Source organism: Hetaerina americana, unplaced genomic scaffold, assembly GCF_022747635.1.
Source record: "Hetaerina americana unplaced genomic scaffold, ioHetAmer1.1.p SCAF_3, whole genome shotgun sequence".
NCBI lineage: Eukaryota > Metazoa > Arthropoda > Insecta > Odonata > Calopterygidae > Hetaerina > Hetaerina americana.
Genome location: NW_027286874.1, coordinates 66,272,631 through 66,284,685, shown reverse-complemented (window position 1 = coordinate 66,284,685; position 12,055 = coordinate 66,272,631).

Here is a 12,055-nt window from a genome sequence, read left to right as displayed (position 1 = left end):
CAAACAGAAGAGTTATTGAGCTTAAGAGATTTTCATCGCAAATAAAAATAAAAAATACCTTAATTCAATATTTTTGTGAGTCCCCAAGATGTCAGGCCGACGGAATAACAATTTAGGACCCTGAATGGTCCTCAGCATATCCACGTCTCAAACACTTTGCAGATTTAAAATGTTTGTGTATCCTATGGATTACTTGAATAACTTAGCTATCTTGAGAAATATAGTCGGATATGTAATCGCGCTGACTGTTAAGAACTTCCCAAACGAAGCCTCTTCTTACCAAATTTTTCCCTGTATTTACTATCTGTTGATGTTACATCCCCGCCTGTCTGTCTGAACCAAGTGATATTACGTGTATTTTAGAATTCCAAAACTCGCGTTTCTTTTAATATCTAATTAAAATATTATTTTTATACCAATGCTCCACACATGAATTGTTACTTTTAAATATCACTTTCTTGAATATTTTGAAGTATTCATTGTATGGATTATCCATAACATCTACAATTGCATCTCGTATTCCAAACGTTTAAACACCAATTAAGGAAGCTTCGGAAATATAACTTTAAAATACTCATTATGATGGACATTCTACATGTTACACTTGTTTACATAGGCTCTGTATGATAATCTTCAATCAACCTATTGGCATTGTCAACTAAAAAACGAAATTAACATTGTAATATGGTGGCTAAGAGTTTTTAATATGAATAGGTATTACAGAGAGGTTAACGGATAAAGTATTATCATATAGAAGTATGGGAAAAAAATTCATCAGCGTTTTATAACTCTTGAAGTCTAAAATTTAACACTTTAAGAAAGTTTAGTGCCTTATGTAAATTCGGTCTTATTTAAAATCCAATTTAACCTCCAAGACACTGCTCCACAAAATGTAAATCCTTCTATAGGTCACGTTTGGTTTCATGCAGTAACGCCTCCCGTCCCTCGTAATATATGTCTCCGCTATGGTTTACTGCCTTCTTTCACTCGTCATAAAACTTTGAGGTGGTATTTTCTCATGGTATTTTTCTCGAAAATTTTTACGGGCGGTAATCGACCCATCTAACAGTCTAGTTTTATGTGAATCGAAATCTTCCCTCTCCACCCTTTTACGACTGATTCACCTTCTCCACCCCAACTAACTTGCAGTTACTATCCTAGGAGGTAAGTCCCAAGACCTTTCCAACAAGGGAGGTTCTTATCCACCCTTCAGTGGGCGAGGAGAGCTCGCGGCGAAGGTCGAGGGTTCCTCTTCCGAGGAATTGCTGACAGCGTGGCAGTTGCCGCTTGTCTCACTTGAGTATAAATTCCTCTTCTCTTCCTTAAACGTCGTTTCATCCTCATTCGATAATCCTTTTCTTCCCTCGCCTCTCAAAATCCTACGCTGTTTCCTTTTAAATCCCTAATAATTTATTCTTCATAGAATTGAACAAAGTGTGTCTCTGTTCGATTTTATAATACCCATTAGACTTACTCATTTCCAGTGCCTTTAATTTGGCCGATCATTAACCTTTGAGCGAAAAATGATAAATGGGACGAAAAGTCAGTCAAGCTCTTTGCGATGTCGTATTAGTGTTTTCTTGAGGTAAATTTTAAAAAATGTAAATATATTATATCCAGACGGGTTGAATTCCACATGGCTATTGCCAACTTTCTCTATCATTTGAAAAAGTACCTTATGATATTTCAATTACGGGAAAGTGTCACATGATTATAGAAGAAAAAGAAATAACTAAAAATTTCATTTACGACTTAAGTTATCTTTTGAATAACCCGAAGCGTTAGATTTTAAGGAACATATTTTCATTATACATAATAAGGAATTATAATATGTATTATAAGGAAATATTATTAGGGGTGTAAATTATAAATGAAAATTATTAGTAATAGTTATGACGGTGTCTGCATTACTTTATGTTACCATTTATGAAACACTTTTAAGATTACTGATTATGTGGTGACGTGTTGAGGACTATGTAGTGTGCACGAAACATGTCTCAGGTTCACCTGCGTTTGTTAGACATCCTGATTTCGTCTCGCTAACGCCTACGCCGCCGCCCCAGGTCTTGTCTTTCCCGAACAGCACTACATGCTAAACTCCACCAACTCGTCGACTATAGCTCATCTCTCTCCCGATCTAAGCGAGTTCATTCTCTTTCAACCCATCCTCTTCTTACTCCTTCTCCCCTCACCCAGTGTTCTTCTCTTTTTCCTTCCACATTAACCCTCTTCCATAATTTTCACTCTCCGTCATCCCCTATCCTTTCTGTAAGTCCCGCACACACGAAAACGATTTCTCTTTGAGATGCTTGATGGGGAAGAAAGGTGTCAGAGAGAGGCGTTGAAGTAATAACTTGATGCAAATATTCTGCGTATCTCATATCTGGTTAAGAAGTTAGTGGACGGAGTGTGACTGGTTAATTAGTGCGCGCGACTTAATAAATCATAGGATCAGTGAATATTGATCTTAGGGTAAAGAAGGGCTGGAATAGGGATACGAAATTCATCATTTGATACCTTAGTAAAGGCTAAGTTATCTCAAGGGACATGGAAATCCTTACTATGGAGCACTAAATAACATAATAGTAAACTTCAGAAATGAATAACCTTAACTGTTGTTTGCCTAAAATGAATAAAAATCACCTTGATTTGTACTAATTACTTTACAAAGTGATAACAATGGGATTATTAAGAGATTCCACTAAGATTAAAAGGGCGGCATTTTAACCGTTATTAATTTTCTTTTCCATTGCTATATTTTTGACTCAAATATTTTTTATGAAAGTAACAGACAAGTTACTGCGTTTGCTGGTAAATGACTCAATACACTGATTTTTATTTATTAAATGGTCTAAGGAGATATTCAGCATCTCAAAAAAAGATCTAAAATTTCAATTTTATAATAAGATCTAAATATATATTTACCTCCGATAAATATAGTTTCACTTTATTGAGTATTGAATAAAAGCGTTGAAAAATACTAGTAGCTCACTCTGTTTTAAGAGGGTACGTGCCGACAATTATTCAGATATTCCTCGCAGCATTGACACTTGTTTCAATTAATTAAACCTGCATAACGAATTTTTCAGAGGCTAGGGAAAGATTTGGTATTCCTCCCTCCTCCCCCTCCCAGTTCAGTATCTTTTTCCATCCCTGCCACACTCACCCACCTCCCTCGCTGGCATAATCCACCACGTTAATCCTCTCACACATTCCACCCCCCCACTACTCCCTTTCTTCCCCGCGCCTTTCTTTCTTCATCTCCCGTCTTCACCCCGTTCTCCCGCTCATTCACGCCCCCGCCATTCCGACCTGGACGCCCTCCCACACGGAGTCCCCTTGAGATTGTGCTAATTAACCCGAGGGCTCGATTCAGCGGGATTCCACAGCCCAAGAGCCTCATCCATGCGTTCCCACCCGACCTGCTTTCACTTCTCATCCCCTCATATTCTTCTTCCAAACCCTATGACAATCACAACCCTGCCCTCGCGATACAATGGTCTTTTTTTTTTGGTTCCATCGTCTCTTCACTCTCTTATCCCAAATTTCATCCTACGACCTTCGTAATTTCACCCACTCCCATAAACCGTCCGGTCAATGCTCACACAACTTCAATCTTCATCCATCTTCCACTCTTTAATCCTCACCAGCGGTCTTCCCATTCTTCACTCCGTCCCCGTCTCCCGCTTCCTTGCGGCCGTATCCATCCCGTTCCGGCTGGCGTGATAGCATGGCCTATCTTCCAGGAAAAAGAAATCCGTCCGGCATGTTCCCCACACGGTCTATACCCTCTCTTCTCGCATCCTCGGTTTCTTCGCGAGAACACTCTCCTTTCACGTGCCCTCAGAGGAAATGAGTCTAATTCCGGAGGCACTCTTGGAACTTTCGCGGAAGACTTCTCGTAGCTCCCGGATATTTGGCCACACGTTTATCTCTTTCAAAGACATACACGGGTCATGCCTGCTCCCACTATCGACTAGTAGCTGTGATTTAATGCTCGCTTCGTTTGTAGTGACGTGAATGTCTATTATTTTTGCTCTTCAAGTGAGTGGTAGGGAGGTTAGACGTGTAATCTTTCTCGAGGATGTGGATTTCACCTCCAAATGACTTCATTTAGTCCAAGCTATTTTGGGATTTCACGGCGATCAGAAGTAGTCGGAGAACGATGAATAACCTTTTAATTTCGCTGGAATACTGTTAAGTCAGACTTGAATAGTAAAAAGTTCCTCAGAAGATGGATGTAAGATCAATTTTTGTGACAATTTTTTAAGATCGGTATGCATGCAGTTTATATTGTTTGATTCCCCAATTACACTTTTCAATTCCGTTATCTCATTATTATTCTTTCTCAATCAATTTTTCTTATTTCATTAAAAAATATATTTCTCTGATCAATAATTGCCATATAGTGACTCAAAGTAGGAGGTTTTCGAAGGATCCCGGTTTTATCTACCCAGGTTTTTGAAAGAAGTAACTAAGATGTTTTCCCGTTACAGGTTTAACATTCTCTCACCTTTTTACTCCTTACATTTTAGCTGAATGCAACGATTGCATTAAAAGACAGGGATGTTTTAAGTGTGTTGCAAATTTCATCTTCTATTGGAGCATATCCTAGCGAAACCAACAGGTCCTACGACATTGGGCAAGCTTGACTAAAAATTTCTTGTGAATATCTCTTCTAAATTATACGGAAATATATATATTGTTATTTATTTATTTATAAAAACACCAATATGGGTTAATTTTCTCATTCATTGATAAGGAAAGTTTATTTCATTTATACAATTATTTCCACATAGGGTACGTGTCGAGTTAGCATGCGCAAAGTTTAAATGATGGTGAATACAATCTGGAATAAAATACTTTTACAATATTTTGTTACAAATGGACACGGTTAAAACCTCTTCCCTTTCTTTCTTAGGGCACAAAATCTCTCACTGAATTGCGTAATATTTTCCAAGGTCTCACTCATCTACCTCAATTTTTTTATTTTCTTTACCTTCATGTGAAAATTCTGATCCGGATAAACAAATTGAAGCAGTAGAAGTTACATTGCTTCACAATTTACTCTTCAAATGAATCATAGTCATATTTTGAAATCGGAAGTTCATTTTTCATTAAAATCCTTTATATAAATCTCCTCTGAAGTAAGGAATTAATATTTTTGAGAGACTACCATTGATTGTTTATCTCGCTCAAACTAATCGTCATTGGTATACTTCTATCTTTTCCACCTTTGGAAAATTTGAATTTATCTCTTGTGAATAAAATTATGACAGGTGTCGTAATTTTTCGAACGCGCATGTGAATGAATACAAAATAAATTCCAAGAAATTGCGGGAAATGCTGCAGCAGTAACTTTTAATGGGGTCATCTACTAACCTGCATTTCAATGCAACAATTTCAGAGTGAAAAAATCTTTAGTCTTGACTAGGACTCAAACCCAGATCCCTCGATGTTCGGTGAAGTGCTTTAGCCAGTTATGCTTGAAGCTATCGGGGCGTCATCTTAATCCCTAAAATTTTGGGGGCTTAAAAGGAACAAGATTTTGTGACAAAATACCGTGCATACAATTTCACAGTAGTCATCGAGGGATCCGGGTTCGAATCCCGGTCAAGATGAATGCTTTACACTCTAAAATTTTTTCATTGACTGTAAAACACTTTGTAAATTCAAAACAACGGAAAATACCAAGCCGTTTTTTATTCTAATCATCAGCATCATCAAAAGTTTACGATGACAAAGGTTTTGTTGGGGATTTTTTCACAATAGAACTGGATTAGTTAGAACTGAGAGTGAGGCTTTAAGGTCAGGATGATGGGGGTTACGTAGTTAGCCATTCCCAAAGGTGAAAGTACTTTGAAGAGAAAAAACATGCAACCGAATATTATGGCTGTGTTTCGCTACGGTCAGGGTAGAGAGACATTCAAATGGGGGTCAGATATACAGGTCCCAAATCAATTCACAATGTATTAGCATTGTTTTAGAATAGTTGGAGTTTTCAAACTATTCAAAAAATCCAGTTTATATCTCTGTGACAAATGTAAAATAGATATGATTACATCAGATAAATGGTAATGGTCAAATATATATTTTGCGAATAAATGGTTGACCATATTTCCAAAACACTTAGAATAGTTTCAGGTTTTTCTTTTTAATTTTCTCTCATTCTGGCCAGCATAAGTTGAATCAGGTATTATTATATTAAAGTAGCTAAAATTGACCTTTTTTCCACATTTCCGCCCAAAGTCTTCCTGAGACTATTGATAGCCGCAAAATCAGGAAAATGATAATGTTTATGATAACATTTTTATGAAATAATGTGGTTAGTACTGATAGTAGTTAGAACTAAACTTTAAGGAAAGATTTTGTGATCAAACTATCTTTGATAATTTCTCCGTAAAAGTGTCTGACCTCAATTGCAGTAAGAAAGAGAGGAATTCCATATTTTTTAAGTAATAAACTTTTTCTTCAAAGAAATGCCCACATTTATGTTATGGCCTGAAAAATAAATATATTCTCATGTTCACTTAAGAGGCACATGTGTATCGTGGACTTACTCTAAGAGTACCCCACAATGCTACCTTATTCACGACGGATAAGACAAGAAGATTTTTTTTTCAAACGGTTTCTTTCATTCTTTCATCGCTTCACATTGAATTTCAAGGAAAGTTAATTGAGTCGGTGAAGAAAAATAATTAATTCAACCTTTGTAATGAGCAAGTGATGAAGTTTCTTGGCGGTAGCTTATTTTTCTCCCCAATTTCTTTTTGTCCGCAAAATTAAGGCCACATTGCTTTCGTAGACCATTGTCCGAGTCAAAAGGCGACGGAAAATTAAAAGCGGGACAAAAGGAGCCGTGAGAGCAAATGAGAGTCGTAAAATTGGATTAAACGCTATATCTGAGACTGCAAGAAAAAACAGAAATGAACAAATAGAACAAATTATGACAGAGAGTTATGAATATCGCTCATTCTCTCTGCTCTTTCATTATTCGCTGGTTAAGCTCACCTTATTCCTTTACATGACTAATCCACTTTACTTGCAAGCATGCAAGATTCATTGATTATTATTCGTTATTCAGTCTAGTATTACGGAATCTTCCCCCACAGGATATTAGTTTCTGGGTTTCTTTTGATTTCTTTTCAACCTCGAGCAGCATAGTAATCATTTCTTTAGATTTTACGTGCCCATACCTTAATCACAGAAAGTCTTTCTTTGATTGCTGACTTATATAAATAAATTAATTTTGTATCCTCTCTTGGGCAATCATCTATCATCGTGTCACAATAAATGAAAAACACCTACCATCTGCATACGTAAGAATTCCCAGTTAATGCCATCCGATTCAAGTCCTTGAATAACGTTTTGCTCTTGAGAGAACATTTAATCAAGCATTATTCTGTTAAACATGTGGGTTAATGGTAGAACAAAATCAGTGAAAGACCCTAGCTATAGTCGTGTTATATCTCCTGAAAATATACCTTAGGAGTAGAACATTGAAATAATCACATAATTGTCAAGTACCATGTCATGGTTTCAGCAGAAATGGGGATACAAAAATTCTAAATTACGCTTGGTGTCTTGTCTTGCCGTAGGATTGATGTTATTGATTTTTATGTCCTTAATATTATATTTGGAAGGGTAATATTTAGTTTGGTCCGTTTGGGTATATAATAATGTGTATTAGTTAGAAAAAGTTTGTTTATACAATTTTAGTTCCCCATAGACCTAATCATTTTTTTATACATTCGCCGTGCACCCCTAAGCATTTTTCGTAGCGCTGCACTAGCTTATTTAATCAATCAGCATATAAGTTTTTCGCCTGGGAATTCAACCAGTTGACAACGGCCCTCTTGAGTTTCTAGACGTCTTCAAACCGATGTCCACCAACCTATTGTTTCCAGTGTTAGAAGGAGAAATTGCCGCTAGGTGTAAGGTCCGTCTTGTCGATTGTGGTCCAAAAAAATCTCGTCCAATCAACAGGATGAGGAGTCATATTTGAATTTAGTATCAGTTTAGAGATAAGTTACTTACTTCTCGTATTTTCTCTTTATGTAGATCGGTAGTAGTTTTCAGTACCCACCTAGAACACAATTTGTAATATCCGAGTTTTTCCGTAGCAATCGTATAAATAGCGGTGTGCCCAACCAGATGAACTTTATCAGCCAGAGTACTAATCGTCAGCGGTTGATCAGATCGAAATTCTTGGCCCGAATGATATCATCGGTCTGAAAGATGAGATCCTTTTGCACATGAAAATCGAATCACAGCACGAAGTTTGCTACTAGCGGGAGTATCGATTTTCGCAGACATTGTCATCTGCATTCGCCGTCCGGCAAACGACCACTTAAATGAAAACAACAACCTCAGTGGCTTAGGAAAAAATCAATAGATGGTTCTGCCTACGTTGAACTTTATTATTATCTGCCGACATTTAAATATAATAAACGGGTTATCTTTTTTGAATATGCCTCGTATTGCATCAAGAAGGTGCTTCATTATCAATTTCCTATATGCCTTAGAAAAAGGTAAAAAACACCCAGTCCCTGGATAAATGATCAAAGCTTGGCCTTACTTCAACAACGGTTTTATGATATTATTTTAATTGAAAAAAATCATTCTTTTCATGATATATTTGTTTACTTTAACCCCAAATGAAATACATTGCTTTTTATTGTTTGTGGTAGAAATATAATTTTTAAACATATTTCAATCAATCACTAATATTTGACTCCTCCAATCTCCAACAATATTGTATTTTGTTCTTTTTTATGGCTTGCGTGCAGTTTTCTTCCGATTTAAAAAGAATTGGATAAATATTGATTATTTCCTTGCTACAAATAAGCTGGTGACCTGAACACACAAATGTACTATATATTCCCCAGCACAAAAGCGCTGCTCGTCAATTTGCTCTTCCACGCGATGTTGGTTCCTTCAGTTCCATTCAGCTGCAAGTATACCTAACTGTATATTTAACCTCTAGTTACATATTATGCCCAGATCATAATATTTCTTATAACTTTTTCAGTGCCCTTTCGTGCATTCTCCTTATTTTAGGTCTTAGAGTTCATCGTAATTTTGTTTAACACATTGATAAAGTAGCCTTAGTGAAGAACAGCGGACAAACGTATATTGAAGAAATTTACTGTCGGGCAGTAAATCTTTTAAACACGGCCATTGCTATTTTCCACCCTTTATCTGCACAATTTTAATATCGTATTTTCTGTTTGACCCTATTATTTGTTCACTACATCCATTAAAAGGTACGGTAAAAACTTAAATTATTCCTTTCTTGATAACCGCAAATGAAGTTATTCAGTGTATCTAAGAAATATATTAAAAGAGGCTTAGTTTTACGTATCCCAATATCATATGAAGGGTATCAGCATAAACTCGCCTACACATAATTTTGATCATGCATGGTACAGTATTACATGGAATGAATTAGTAGATAGTTGAACAAAATATGTTGACATCCATGTTTACTTATATCGTTTCTCTAAAGAAGTTCTGGGAAAACAGTACAATGAAAGACTGTACAATGAAAGAAATATTTTCCAGTATTTCTGTCGGGGCAAAAATCAATAAATCTCTATGGTTATTTAAGTATATTTCAAAATGAAATGATACAGCTAAGTTTAAATATATGACGTATTTTTATACATGCTTATCAATTTATTTCATTTTTCTCGTGCCTAGAATTATGCTGGCAAATTGGTGAAAAGTGTCTCAGGCAAAATTAAGTTGGCTTGGATTAAGATGAAATTAACATTAGACGGCAAAAATCTAGTATGCTTCAGAGTAATTATTTTTCTGATGTACTAGAAAGTTACAGGTGAACGTGTAATGGGGAGCGAATTTAGTGATTAAGGCGGAAAGATAAGGTAAAATGAGTTAACGGGTGAAAATAGAATGCAAATTGGAGGCAAGGGATTTAGTTAAAAGGAGGAATTTTTCCTGCGAGTAAAGGAAAAGTAATTGGATGGTGAGAAAAAGTTTTAAGAGGGAAAGGTTTGGTGGGAAGTGTTCGATGGGGGACAGAAAGATCGTAATTCCTGGCTCTTTGACAGGCGGGTACAAATGTGACCTCAAGGGACCTCAAAATCGAGATTAACTCGCGTCCCTTTTATCGCAGCCTTTTTCCAACATCTCGACGGAAGAATTCGTGACTTCTCCCGTGGCCATAGGCTCCTGCTCTCCACTTGGTGGTGAGAAAACTTGAAGCTAATACAATCCTCCTTTCTTGGCATTCGTGTGATGTTGTTTAAACAGCAATCAATTTTTGAAGTAAATAAATCTTTGTGAGCTCACCTCTCAAAAAGTGTCTATGCTCCAGTTTTATGACTTCAGTGGGAAAAAATATAGGTGGCATTTAGTTTTCAATTCCCCGTAGGTTTTTCGTTTTCCCAGAACTTCTCCCCAAGGCATGTGTTACTTCATCAAAATGACTCCACAGTAATCTAAGAGTATAAAACTTGAGGATAGATTCATATTCGCGGTGCCGAGCATCACTGTGATTTTTACTTTGTGGGTGTTGAGGAGATTTCAATCTAGTAGTACGGTTCGTAAATTAGTTCGAAAGTGCGTCTCTTTCAGAAATTGTTTACGTTCACTCCGAGAAAATCAGAATCGAACACCCTCGAACACTAGACTTCACCGCCTACACTGACTTGGTGGAAAAAAAAACTAATAGAAAAATTAAATTTCATCATTTTGAATGCATGAAAATATATGTCGGAATTTTTAATTAATGCACCTTTATCGGCGAGTCGTGTATTCGACGGTATTTTCCGCATTCATTGCAAATTTTAGGAATTCAGGCGTCAGGAATAAGAGGGAAAAACTGCTCTCCGGGCTTCACTTAGATTCTCTTGAAATTCAATTACGACCCATATACAGATGGTCGTAAAACATTGCACAGGTATTTAACGAGGACTTCGGCTCCTCTTCAAATTATTCTCTAACTCTTCGTACAAATGCTCCAAATGCATTTTTCCCCTCCCGGTCAAACGCCGAGGGTAGCCCCAGCAGTCTTATAGTCCATAGATCTCGGAAACCACATTCCTCGCCCTCATATTTAACGCCTGCATTTCGCCATCTTTTTACCTCCTTTTCCCCCTTCCACCCAAATTCGATCCTCTCTAGACCATCATTTTTTCTCTCTTCTTCCCTTTTCTCCCTCCCACCTTTCCTCATTTTACCTTTCATCCTTCCGTTCTCAGTTGCTATCCCTTCCCGCGTCGTGAAATTCCCCCACTCTTAACCTCTTCATTATCCGCGAAGAGGTTTGACCCGGATCCGCCCTACCTTATCACCTCTCCATTTTGTTTTATGTCCTGTCATCGCGAACGATTCTTGCTTCGAGTACCACTCCTGAAGCGGGAGAAAGCACTTTTATTGCATGACTCCACGTCATGATTCTGTCGTAATCATGTATCTAAGGTATACCCATCATGTTTTGGTCTTTAGAGTGATGTCACAGTTTGGACGCTTAAGTTTTGATGGTCATCGTCGCATGTAAGTATCATTGAGTATTAATTATTTCACTAAAAACCCTTCATTCACCACATTTCCCCAAACAGTTACGTCGGTATTTTGTTCTTTTTTTTAATGATTATAACAATTTTCACAGATATACCGCCGTAATTTCAGCAATCATTATTTTGATGAATTGGAATGTTAAAACACCTAGCCTACATTACCCTCTTCGTGTAAAGATAAATTTCATCTGATATACCTATGGGAATTCCCTTGATTCAAGCAATTACATTGGTTTTGTTCTCGATGGTAAAATTAAAATAAAATTTTATTAATGTAGCTGTTAAACTAAGTCTGAAGTACTCCCATATCTCGTTCATATGCGTGAATCTTCTCTTCGAGCAATTCACTTTATAACTGCCCAGCATGTTAAGAAGCAAAATTCGAAATTTCTTTTTGTTAAAACTCAATAGACATATTTGTAACATTTTTTCTTCTTTCGATTTCATGAGTTATCTATCCAAAAAAACCTTATGGGTTCATGAAAGAACTAGCGTATTTTGAATTACCAGGA